Genomic DNA, 12,921 nt, shown 5'->3' on the forward strand with positions numbered 1-12,921 from the left:
GTGGAGAGCGAACCACAGCCTCAACAACACCTAATTCTAATTACAGCTGGTGATCGGTGAGGTGACGGAAATAAACGGGGCGCTATGGCGGGAACTAATAGATGGTCTCCTTAGGGTGTATGAGGTGTCCCTTGACCCTTCTCTCCCCGAAGTGGACATCAAGGTGATCCTCCCCCCATGACCTCCTACCCGTGGCATCCTGCGACCCCCACCCCCCGCTGCCAACCCAGTCCTCCCAGGAGCCCTCGAGGGGAGCACGGGGTTGGCTGAGGGGATGGGGGAGCTTCCGCGGACACAGTCCAGCCCCGCAGAATGCAAGTGGCGCAGAATCCTTGAAAGAGCTTCCGAGTGAAACCCACGCCCGCCCGTGGGGCGGAGCCCTAGCAGGGGCGGGCGAGTTCCCGCAAGGCCAGCGCGGAAGGGAAGAACACGGTGTGGGGAGGCAGGGGCTCAGGAGGGCGCCATCAGCTGGTGCTCAGAGCCGGAGGAAGGAACTCCCCCCGGAGTTGGGGGGTGGCCCTAGGGACGCCTCACCGGCCCCATCTCTCCACGGAGCTACGGGCAGCATCGCCCATCGCTCCTACACCCCACGCGCCCTGGCCCAGAACCGGCGCTAGGCTCGGGCAGGGATCACCTCGAGGCCGGGGCTACCCCAATTTTAGGGCCTGAAGTTACCTGTTGCTTTCAGGGACTCCAAGCCCTGTATTTCTCCGTCTGACTCAGCTCCTAGACCACACGGGAGCCTCTGCTCTTTTCCCGACATCTCCGGATTTCAGCATCTGGCTCAGCTTCCTGGTCATCGGTACCTGCACCATCATCTGTCCACACATCTGCAGCTTTCAGTTCCTCCTAGATGCCCGGCTAACCCCCAACCCACAAGATTCTACACCCGCTCGAATCTAGGCACTTTTACTGCCACTTAACTATGGCCACGCACTCTGTGACCCCATATGAGCCTGGTCATCTCCCTAAACTGCTCAACTTCCTCCTCAAAAGTCCTCCTCCTTTTATTTGTTGTTTTCAGTAACTCTCTTATCTAGTTCTTTCTGTGCCTCTCTTGCCTCTCCAAGTGTCTTTTTCTGGCTCTTTTTTCCTCTATTGATAGCTTATATTTTGGCGTTCTTAGGGCTCTGGTGCTCTTCACACACCCTCTGGAAAATCACTCAATTCCCGTGACTTCAGCTATATCGATTTGTTGAGGACCCCTAAGTTTTTCTTTTTTGTAGAGAAAGGGTCTCATTATGTTGCCCAGGCTGGTCTCGAACTCCTGAGCTCAAGTGACCTTCCCACCTTTGCCTCCCAAACTTCCCCTGAACTTTCCATATAACCTTAGCATGTCAAAAACGAAATTCATTTTCTCCTCCAAATTCATTAAGTTTCCTCTTTCCCCAATCTTGCTTATTGTCACTGCCATTCACTGGCTTGTCCAAGTCAGTAAGTCTGGAAATCATGCCAGCTTTCTCCTTCCTCACCCTCCTACCCAACAATCCCCAGGTCCTGTCTATCCTCCTTTTTAAACAGCTCTTCCACACATTTTTTAGTTTAGGTTTTTCATTAAATTAAAGATATTTCCCTAATTTCCTAGTATTTTACCTGCTGTTTCTGATTGTCACTATTCAGAAGGCAAAAGACATGGTAAATGCCATCTGTCCTTACAATACTATCCTTGTTCCAGCTTCCCTTATCTGTAGACAGCATGCTCTCTCTAGTTCCTCATGGCTAGGTTTCTTGAAAGAGTAGTCGAAGAGGCCTGTCTTCACTTTTCCCTTTTATATCTCAATCCAATTCAATTTGGTTTTTATCCCAACCACTCTCACTAAGGTAAGTAGTGACTAGAATACTGAGAAGTGGGCTCTCTTCAATCTTAATGTTCCTTTTCCTCTAGTAGCAGCTGCTGATACTATTCACCTCCTTCTTTTTCTTTGTCCAGCTTTTTCTGTATCTTCTCCTTTTTTACATCCTTTTTGCTATGTCCTCTTTCTGAAGCCATATCTTAAATGTTGGCATTGCTGGGCATGGTGGCTCATTTCTGTAATCGCAGCACTTTGGGAGGCAAAGGTGAGAGGGTCACTTAAGCTCAGGAGTTCGAGATCAGCCTGGGCAACATAGTGAGACCCTGTCTCTACAAAAGAGAAAAAAAAAATTAGCCGGGCATGGTGGTGCATGTCTGTGATCCCAGCTACTTGGGAGGCTGAGGGAGGATCACTTAGGCCTAGAAGGTCAAAGCTGCAGTGAGCCATGACTGTGCCACTGCACTCCAGCCTGGAAGACAGAGTAAAGACCTTATCTCTAAATAAATAAATATTGGCATCATCTAGACTTCTTTCATCAGACCAATGCCTTATTTATATGCAAGCTGTCTGGGCCAATTTGTGTCTCCTGAAACTTCACTTGGTGCCTCTACACCATACCTTAGTCTTTACTTCTGTCTCCAGGCATTTTTACTTGCTACTCCTTTCCCCCATGTTCTCTCTCTCTCTGTTAATAGGGTCATCATTTATCCAATTATGTATGTTAAAAAACTAAGACATATAGTAATCTGCTCTTTTCCTTGCCCTCTCCCCCAAAATCAACTTGGTCATTAGCTCATGTGATTTCTGCCTTCTAATGAGTTCTTGGCATCAGCATTGCTACTGTCTGGGCTTAGGCCCAAAATACTTGTGTTCTGGTCTCCTCCTGCATCCTAAGTATTGACATTAAAGTAAATCAGACAGACAGACAGAGAGAGAGAGAGAGAGAGAGAGAGAGAGAGAGAGAGAGAAATCAATAAATCATGCTATCATGCCACTTCTCTGGTTTTTATTCTATAATGGTTTTCTGTTGCTCAAAGAATAAGCCCCAAATTTCTTAGAATGGCAGACAGAATCTTTCCCAGTTTAGCCTTGCCCTACTGACTGGGTTTAACCTCATTCAGTGTCACCATGTGCCACTCCCCAGTATACACCTTCTATTCCACCCTCAAAATATACCTATTCTTCACCTGCTACAAACCTTTTCACAACCACATTTTAGAAATATGTCCCGTCTGCCTAATATATTCTTTCTCCACTCTCCATCTGTAAAATCACTCATCCTATAAGACTCAGCTCAACTGATGCTACTGTGGATTCATCCCGAGTCCCCAGAGCTACTGTTTCCATCATTCTCTTCTCATCCTGCTGTGTACCTGCTCCATTAAAGCCGCTGTCCACTCTATTGTAAATACAACCTGTCTTTCCCATTCATCTGAGATACAGAGAAAAAGAAGGTACATATTTTATTTAGTTTTGTTTCTTAACTTCCTTATGGCCTGTTACAGTGCTCAGTACAATAAAAGTCTAATAAATGAAGTTATGGACAACTAGTAAGTGGTTTGTTTATATTGTTTCCCAAATCTGTTATTTAGTGAAGAAGGGATTTCAAGGGATGAAAAGATTTGATGTGGGAAGGGTTTAGAAAATATCTAAGCATCTAAATGTAAAAGATGGTCTGTGGTTTAAAAAATACAATCACTTTTTCTCTTTTTAAAACATAGTACAATAGAAATCTAGAGTGGAGCAGGAGAGCATGGCCTCATTGCATCGCTGAGTCCTTTTCCCTCAAAAATGAATTATTTTGATTTTTAACTGTGGGAACAAGAGAGGTAAATTTATTCGGAATTTTTCCATGAAATCCAGTAAGGGGGAGAAAAAAGCAATTTGCATCTGTATTGATGGACTATGAATTTTCTTCAATTCCAGATCTATTATTTCAGTTCAGGGAATGGAAGCCACTAGAGATAAGGAATCTTCTTCAGCACTTGGTGGTTACCAGTCTGTAAGCAGAGGCGCGGATTGCTGAGTGCCGGAAAAATATGTTCCAGCCTCAGTGCTTGACCCTCCACTAAGATATTTGAAGATATGGCCAGGCGTGGTGGCTGACACCTGTAATCCTGGCACTTTGGGAGGCAGAGGCCGGTGGATCATAAGGTCAAGAGATTGGGACTATCCTGGCCAACATGATGAAATCCTGTCTCTACTAAAAATACAAAACTTAGGAGAGATCAGGTTCCAAGATGGTCCAATAGGAACAGCTCCAGTCTACAGCTCCTAGTGTGAGCAACGCAGAAGATGGGTGATTTCTGCATTTTCAACTGAGGTACCGGGTTTATCTCACTGAGGCTTGTTGGACAGTGGGTGCAGGACAGTTGGTGCAGCCCACTGAGTGTAAGCTGAAGCAGGATGGGGCATCACCTCACCCGGGAAGCGCAAGCGGTCAGGGAATTCCCTTTCCTAGCGAAGGGAAGCCGTGACAGACGGCACCTGGAAAATCAGGTCACTCCCATCCTAATACTGCACTTTTCCAATGGTCTTAGCAAATGGCACACCAGGAGATTATATTGCGCGACTGGCTCGGCGGGTCCCACGCCCACGGAGGCTCGCTCGCTGCTAGCACAGCAGTCTGAGATCGAACTGCAAGGTGGTAGCGAGGCTGGGGGAGGGGTGCCCGCCATTGCTGAGGCTTGAGTAGGTAAACAAAGCGACCAGGAAGCTCAAACTGGGAGGAGTCCACCACAGCTCAAGGAGCCCTGCCTGTCTCTGTAGACTCCACCTCTAGGGGTAGGGCATAGATGACCAAATGCAGCAGAAACTTCTGCAGACTTAAACGTCCCTGTTTGACAGCTTTGAAGAGAGTAGTGGTTCTCCCAACACGGAGTTTGAGATCTGAGAACGGACAGACTGACTCCTCAAGTGGATTCCTGACCTCCAAATAGCCTAACTGGGAGGCATCTCCCAGTAGAGGCCAACTGACACCTCATATGGCCTGGTGCCCCACTGAGACAAAGCTTTCAGAGGCAAGATCAGGCAGCAACATTTGCCGTTCTGCAATATTTGCTGTTTGGCAGCCTCTGCTGGTGGTACCCAGGCAAACAGGGTCTGGAGTGGACCTCCAGCAAACTCCAACAGACCTGCAGCTGAGGGTCTTGACTGTTAGAAGGAAAACTAACAAACAGAAAGGACATCGATACCAAAACCCCGTCTGCACGTCACCATCATCAAAGACCAAAGGTAGCTAAAACCACAAAGATAGGGAGAAACCAGAGCAGAAAAGCTGAAAATTCTAAAAATTAGAGTGCCTCTTCTCCTCCAAAGGAATGCAGCTCCTCGCCAGCAAGGGAACAAAGCTGGATGGAGAATGACTTTGACGAGTTGAAAGAAGAAGGCTTCAGATGATCGGTAATAACAAACTTCTCCGAGCTAAAGGAGGATGTTCAAACCCATCGCAAAGAAGCTAAAAACCTTGAAAAAAGATTAGACGAATGGCTAACTAGAATAAACAGCATAGAGAAAACCTTAAATGACCTAATGGAGCTGAAAATCATGGCATGAGAACTACGTGACACATGCACGTGACACATGCTGATTTGATCAACTGGAAGAAAGGGTATCAGTGATTGAAGATCAAATGAATGAAATGAAGCGAAAAGAGAAGTTTAGAGAAAAAACAGTAAGAAAAAACAAAGCCTCCAAGAAATATAGGACTATGTGAAAAGACCAAATCTACATCTGATTGGTGTACCTGAAAGTGACAGGGAAAATGGAACCAAGTTGGAAAACACTCTGCAGGATATTATCCAGGAGAACTTCCCCAACCTAGTAAGGCAGGCCAACAATCAAATTCAGGAAATACAGAGAATGCCACAAATATACTCCTCGAGAAGAGCAACTCCAAGACACGTAATTGTCAGATTCACCAAAGTTGAAATGAAGGAAAAAATGTTAAGGGCAGCCAGAGAGAAAGGTTGGGTTACCCACAAAGGGAAGCCCATCAGACTAACAGTGGATCTCTTGGCAGAAACTCTACAAGCCAGAAGAGAGTAGGGGCCAATATTCAACATTCTTAAAGAAAAGAATTTTCAACCCAGAATTTCATATCCAGCCAAACTAAGCTTCATAAGTGAAGGAGAAATAAAATCCTTTACAGACAAGCAAATGCTGAGTGATTTTGTCACCACCAGGCCTGCCTTACAAGAGCTCCTGAAGGAAGCACTAAACATGGAAAGGAACAACCAGTACCAGCCGCTGCAAAAACATGCCAAATTGTAAAGACCATCGATGCTAGGAAGAAACGGCATCAACTAACGAACAAAATAACCAGCTAATATTATAATGACAGGATCAAATTCACACATAACAGTATTAACCTTACATGTAAATGGGCTAAATGCTCAAATTAAAAGACACAGACTGGCAAATTGTATAAAGAGTCAAGACCCATCAGTGTGCTATATTCAGAAGACCCATCTCATGTGCAGAGACACACATAGGCTCAAAATAAAGGGATGGAGGAAGATCTACCAAGCAAATGCAAAACAACAAAAAAAGAAGGGGTTGCAATCCTAGTCTCTGATAAAACAAACTTTATACCAACAAAGATCAGAAGAGACAAAGAAGGCCATTACATAATGGTAAAGGGATCAATTCAACAAGAAGAGCTAACTATCCTAAATATATATGCACCCAATACAGGAGCACCCAAATTCATAAAGCAAGTCCTTAGAGACCTACAAAGAGACTTAGACTCCCATACAATAATAATGGGAGACTTTAACACCCCACTGTCAATATTACACAGATCAACGAGACAGAAAGTTAACAAGGATATCCAGGAATTGAACTCAGCTCTGCACCAAGCAGACCTAATACACATCTACAGAACTCTCCATCCCAAATCAACAGAATATACATTCTTCTCAGCACCACATCACACTTATTCCAAAATTGACCACATAGTTGGAAGTAAAGCACTCCTCAGCAAATGTAAAAGAACAGAAATTATAACAAACTGTCTCTCAGACCACAGTGCAATCAAAGTAGAGCTCAGGATTAAGAAACTCACTCAAAACTGCTCAACTACATGGAAACTGAACAACCTGCTCCTGAATGACATCTGGGTGCATAATGAAATGAAGGCAGAAATAAATAGGTTCTTTCAAACCAATGAGAACAAAGACACAACATACCAGAATCTCTGGCACACATTTAAAGCAGTGTGTAGAGGGAAATTTATAGCACTAAATGCCCATAAGAGAAAGCAGGAAAGATCTAAAACTGACACCCTAAAATCACAATTTAAAGAACTAGAGAAGCAAGAGCAAACACATTCAAAAGCTAGCAGAAGGCAAGAAATAACTAAGATCACAGCAGAACTGAAGGAGATAGAGACACAAAAAACCCTTCAAAAAATAAATGAATCCAGGAGCTGGTTTTTTGAAAAGATCAACAAAACTGATAGTCCGCTAGCAAGACTAATAAAGAAGAAAAGAGAGAAGAATCAAATAGACGCAATAAAAAATGATAGAGGGGATATCACCACTGATCCCACAGAAATACAAACCACCATAAGAGAATACTATAAACACCTCTATGCAAATAAACTAGAAAATCTAGAAGAAATGGATACATTCCTGGACACATACACCCTCCCAAGACTAAGCCAGGAAGAAGATGAATCCCTGAATAGACCAATAACAGGCTCTGAAATTGAGGCAATAATTAACAGCCTACCAACCAAAAAAAGTCCAAGAATGTTTATATGGATTTCAGAGGAGAGAATAAGTTGGCATTGATCAGGAGAACTGTAGGTAAGGAAATTAACTGTTTAGGAGAGAAATGAGACATGATGAAGGTGAGAAAGAGAGAGCGGATTGAAGCAGCATGAAGGTGACAGAAATGGCAGAGCTGTTGATAATTTAGTGAAGAGAACTGGGAAGGGATGCACCCAGGTTTCTGAGAGATGTCCAGTTGTACACAGGTAATGTCTACAGCTCAAGAGCCAGGTTAGCGATATGGATGAAATAAGTAAAATTTGAAACTTGAACCTATGGATGCAGTTAAGGTCATATGATAAGATCATGACAAGATCATATTATAGTGAAAAGTAGAGGGCCTAGAATGGGAGGAAAGGAATCTGGATACCAAGCAAAGGAGTTGAGCAAGAAAGGAAGGGGGCTCTGGACATCCTGGGAAGGCCGAAGACGAAAGGGCTAAAGGTCGCCAACAAACAAAATGAGATAAGACCTGGGGCATATTTTTTGGCCATGACAATTAAAAAAGGAGTGGTGACCTTATCAGGAGGAATTCCAGAGAATGTTGGGGTGGACTTCTAACTGCAGTGGGGTCAGGAGAGAATCAAACGTGAAAAAAAGACAACACTCTGTGTATACACTTTTAATAAAAAAACTTGATGGAGAATGGAAAAATGAAAAGGCGGAGTTTTATTTCCAAGATGTAAAAAATAAAGACTCCCAATAAACTAGGTATTGATGGAACATATCTCAAAATAATAAGAGCTATTTATGACAAACCCACAGCCAATATCATACTGAATGGGCAAAAGCTGGATGCATTCCCTTTGAAAACTGGCACAAGATAAGGACGCCCTCTCTCACCACTCCTATTCAACATATTATTGGAAGTTCTGGCCAGGGCAATCAGGCAAGAGAAAGAAATAAAGCATATTCAAATAGGAGGAGAGGAAGTCAAATTGTCCCTGTTTGCAGATGACATGATTGTATATCTAGAAAACCCCATTGTCTCAGCCCCAAATCTCCTTAAGCTGATAAGCAACTTCAGCAAAGTCTCAGGATACAACATCAATGTGCAAAAATCACAAGCATTCCTATACACCAATAATAGACAAACAGGGAGCCAAATCATGAGTGAACTGCCATTCACAATTGCTACAAAGAGAATAAAATACCTAGGAATACAACTTACAAGGAATGTGAAGGACCTCTTCAAGGAGAACTACAAACCACTGCTCAAGGAAATAAGAGAGGACACAAACAAATGGAAAAACATTCCATGCTTATGGATAGGAAGAATCAATATGGTGAAAGTGGCCATTCTGCCCAGAGTAATTTATAGATTCAATGCTATCCCTATCAAGCTACCAGCGACTTTCTTCACAGAATTAGAAAAAAAAAACTACTTTAAATTTCATATGGAACCAAAAAAGACCCCACATAGCCAAGAGAATCCTAAGCAAAAAGAACAAAGCTGGAGGCATTACGCTACCTGACTCAAACTATACTACAAGGCTACAGTAACCAAAACAGCATGGTACTGGCGCCAAAACAGGTATATAGACCAATGGAACAGAACAGAAGCCTCAGAAATAACACCACACATCTACAACCATCTGATTTTTGACAAACCTGACAAAAACAAGCAATGGGGGAAGGATTCCCTATTTAATAAATGGTGTTGGGAAAACTGGCTAGCCATATGCAGAAAACAGAAACCGGACCCCTTCCTTACATCTTATACAAAAATTAACTCAAGATGTAATAAAGTATTAAATGTAAGACCTAACACCGTAAAAATCCTAGAAGAAAACCTAGGCAATACCATTCAGGACATAGGCATGGGCAAAGACGTCATGAATAAAACACCAAAAGCAATGGCAACAAAAGCCAAAATTGACAAATGGGATCCAGCTTCAGCACAGCAAAAGAAACTATCATCAGAATGAACAGGCAACCTACAGAATGGGAGAAAAATTTTGGCAATCTATCCATCTGACAAAGGGCTAATATCCAGACTCTAAGAAGAACTTAAACAAATTTACAAGAAAAAAAAAACAAACAACACCATAAAAAAAAGTGGGCGAAGGATATGAACAGACACTTCTCAAAAGAAGACATTTATGCAGCCGACAAACGTATGAAAAAAGCTCATCATCACTGGTCATTAGAGAAATCCAAATCAAAACCACAATGAGATACCATCTCATGCCAGTTGGAATGACGATCATTAAAAAGTCAGGAAACAACAGGTGCTAGAGAGGATGTGGAGAAATAGGAACACTTTTACACTGTTGGTGGGAGTGTAAATTAGTTCAACCATTGTGGAAGACGGTGTGGTAATTTCTCAAGGATCTAGAACCAGAAATACCATATGATCCAGCAATCCCATTACTGGGTATATACCCAAAGGATTATAAATCATTCTACTATAAAGACACATGCACACATATGATTATTGTGGCACTGTTCACAATAGCAAAGACTTGGAACCAACTCAAATGCCCATCAATGATAGACTGGATAAAGAAAATGTGGCACATATACACCATGGAATACTATGCAGTTCATGTCCTTTGCAGGGACATGGATGAAGCTGGAAACCCTCTTTCTCAGGAAACTAACACAAGAACAGAAAACCAAACACCGCATGTTCTCACTCATAAGTGGGAGTTGAACAATGAGAACACATGGACACAGGGAGGGGAACATCACACACTGGGGCCTGTCATGGGGGTGGGGGCTAGGGGAGGGTAGCATTAGGAGAAATACCTAATGTAGATGGCAGATTGATGGGTGCAGTAAACCACCATGGCATGTGTATACCTATGTAACAAACCTGCATGTTCTGCACATGTACCACAGAACTTAAAGTATAATAATTAACATTAATAAAAAATTAATTAATTAATTAAAAATAAAATATATAATCTGATACATTTGGATATATGTATATATACATGTACACACCTGTAACAACAATCTAGATAGTGAACATATCCATCACACCAAAGTATCCCCTTCTCCTTTATACTGCCTCTCACTCACCTCTCTCTGCCCTCTCCTCAGTTCCATGTTCCATGCAACTATTGATCTAACTTATGTCACTATAGATCAGTTTGCATTTTCTTGAAATTTATGTAAATAAAATCATATACAAAAGTAAAGAGTGTTTTTAAAAATATATAAGATATTGAGTATAATTATGAGATAAGACTTCAAAAAAGTGAAGAGGTTAAAGATGAAGGAGTGAAGTTAAATATTTGCTTAACTAATTTAGTGAGTTAAATAATGGATTCAATCACAGATGATTTAATCCACTAGTTTCCATATTTTACTCACCCAAGGTTAGAGTTTACTATTTAGACACTTAACATTTCTTGGCTTACTGGGCAATGTGAGTCACCTCTCCAGAAAAATTCATGGCATTGAATAGATACATTAAAAAAGTAGAAATTTTGTTTTAAAAACTCTAAAATCAATCACCACAGCTTCTACTTTAGAATATCAGAAAAAAAGAGTAAATTAAACCCAACTAAGCAAAACAAAATAAATAATAAAAATGGCGGCAGAAATGAATGAAATCCAGAGAGAAAATCAATGAAAACAAAAACTAGTTCTTTTAAAAGACCAATGAATTGATGAGACTGTAGCCAGGCTAAGCAAAAAGAAAAGCCTAAATTACTAATATCAGAAATGAAAGTGGTGACATGCTAAAAATCCCATGTACAGTAAAAAATCATAAAGGAATACTCGGGACAGCTCTGTGCCCACAAATTTGATAAACTACATGACATGGATCAATTTCTTGAAAGACACAATCCGCCAAAAGTCACACAACAGGAAATAGAACATTTGAATAGGCCTATATCTACTAAAAAAATTAATCAATAATTAATAGCCATCTAAAATAATTACCAGACCCAGATGGGCTCACTGGTAAATTCTAAAAAAAAATTAAGAAAACGTTTACTCCAATTCTCTAAATCTCTTTCAGAAGATAGAAGCAGAAGAACTACTTTCTAATTCATTCTATAGGGCTGGAATTACTCTGATAACAAAACCAGACAAAGACATTAGAAGAAAAGAAACTTAAAGACCAATATCTTTGATTAGTATAGATGCAAAACCCTGAACAACATATTCACAAGTGAAATCAAACTATGTGTAAAATAGTTGGATTATACATTGTGACTAAGTAAGATTGATTGCAGGTGTACAAGGCTAATTCAACATTTGAAAATCAAAGGAATCCATCATATCAACATGTAAAAAACAGAAAAAATCCTCAAAAAAATTGCTAGCAACTCCAATTCAACAACATATTAAACAGATCACTCACCACGGTCAAGTGAGATTCACCCGGGTATGCAAGTATGATTCAATATACACAAATCAATAAATGCGATACATTGCATTAACAGAACCAACAACAAAAACTGCACGATCTTTTCAGTAGATGCCGAAAAAGTATTCAGTAAAATCCTACATCTCTTTATGATAAAAATCCTTAACACATTGGGTATAGAAGGAATATACCTCAAAACAATAAAAACCAAAATGAAAAACCCACTGCTAATATCATACTGAACAGGGAAAAACTGAAAACCTTTCCTATAAGATCTGCAACAAGACAAGGATGCCCAGTTTCACCCCCTTTATTCAGTATCTGACTGGAAGTCCTGGCCAGGGCAATTAGGCAAGAAAAAGAAACAAAGGACACCCAAACTGGAAAGAAAGAAGTAAAATTAGCTTTGCTCACCAATGGTATAATCTTATAATCGGAAAAACCAAAAGACTCCCCTCAAAAACTACTGGAACTAATAAATGAATCAGTAAAGTTGCAGAATACAAAATGGATATAAAAAATCCGTAAGATGTCTATACATCGACAGTGAACAGTCTGAAAAAGAAATCAAGAAAGAAATCCCACTTACAATAGCTATAAGAAATATGATGTATAAAATACCTAGTAATCAATTTAATTAAAAAAGTGAAAGACTTCTACAAGGACAACTATAAAACACTGATGAGAAAAACGTGAAGAACACACACAGAAAATGGACACATATTCATGCTCATAGGTTGGAATAATTAATGTTAAAAGTACAATGCTACCCAAACAATTTACAGATTCAATGCAATCCCTGTCAAAATACCAATGTCATTCTTCACAGCAATAGAAAAAAAAAACCCTATAATTTGTATGGAAGCACGAGAAACCCCAAATAGCCAAAGCGCATTATCGCTTCTTGACTGAAAACTCCCAGACAGTTGGGGCTTTTACCTGCACAGAGATTGGCCACTTCCTGCACATCAGGAAATCCCCGCGGCCTGCGGGACCCGCCCCGCCCTCCTGCCCAGGCGCCCGCTAG

The sequence above is a fragment of the Gorilla gorilla genome, chromosome 17, assembly GCF_029281585.2.
Source record: "Gorilla gorilla gorilla isolate KB3781 chromosome 17, NHGRI_mGorGor1-v2.1_pri, whole genome shotgun sequence".
Classification (NCBI taxonomy): Eukaryota; Metazoa; Chordata; class Mammalia; order Primates; family Hominidae; genus Gorilla; species Gorilla gorilla.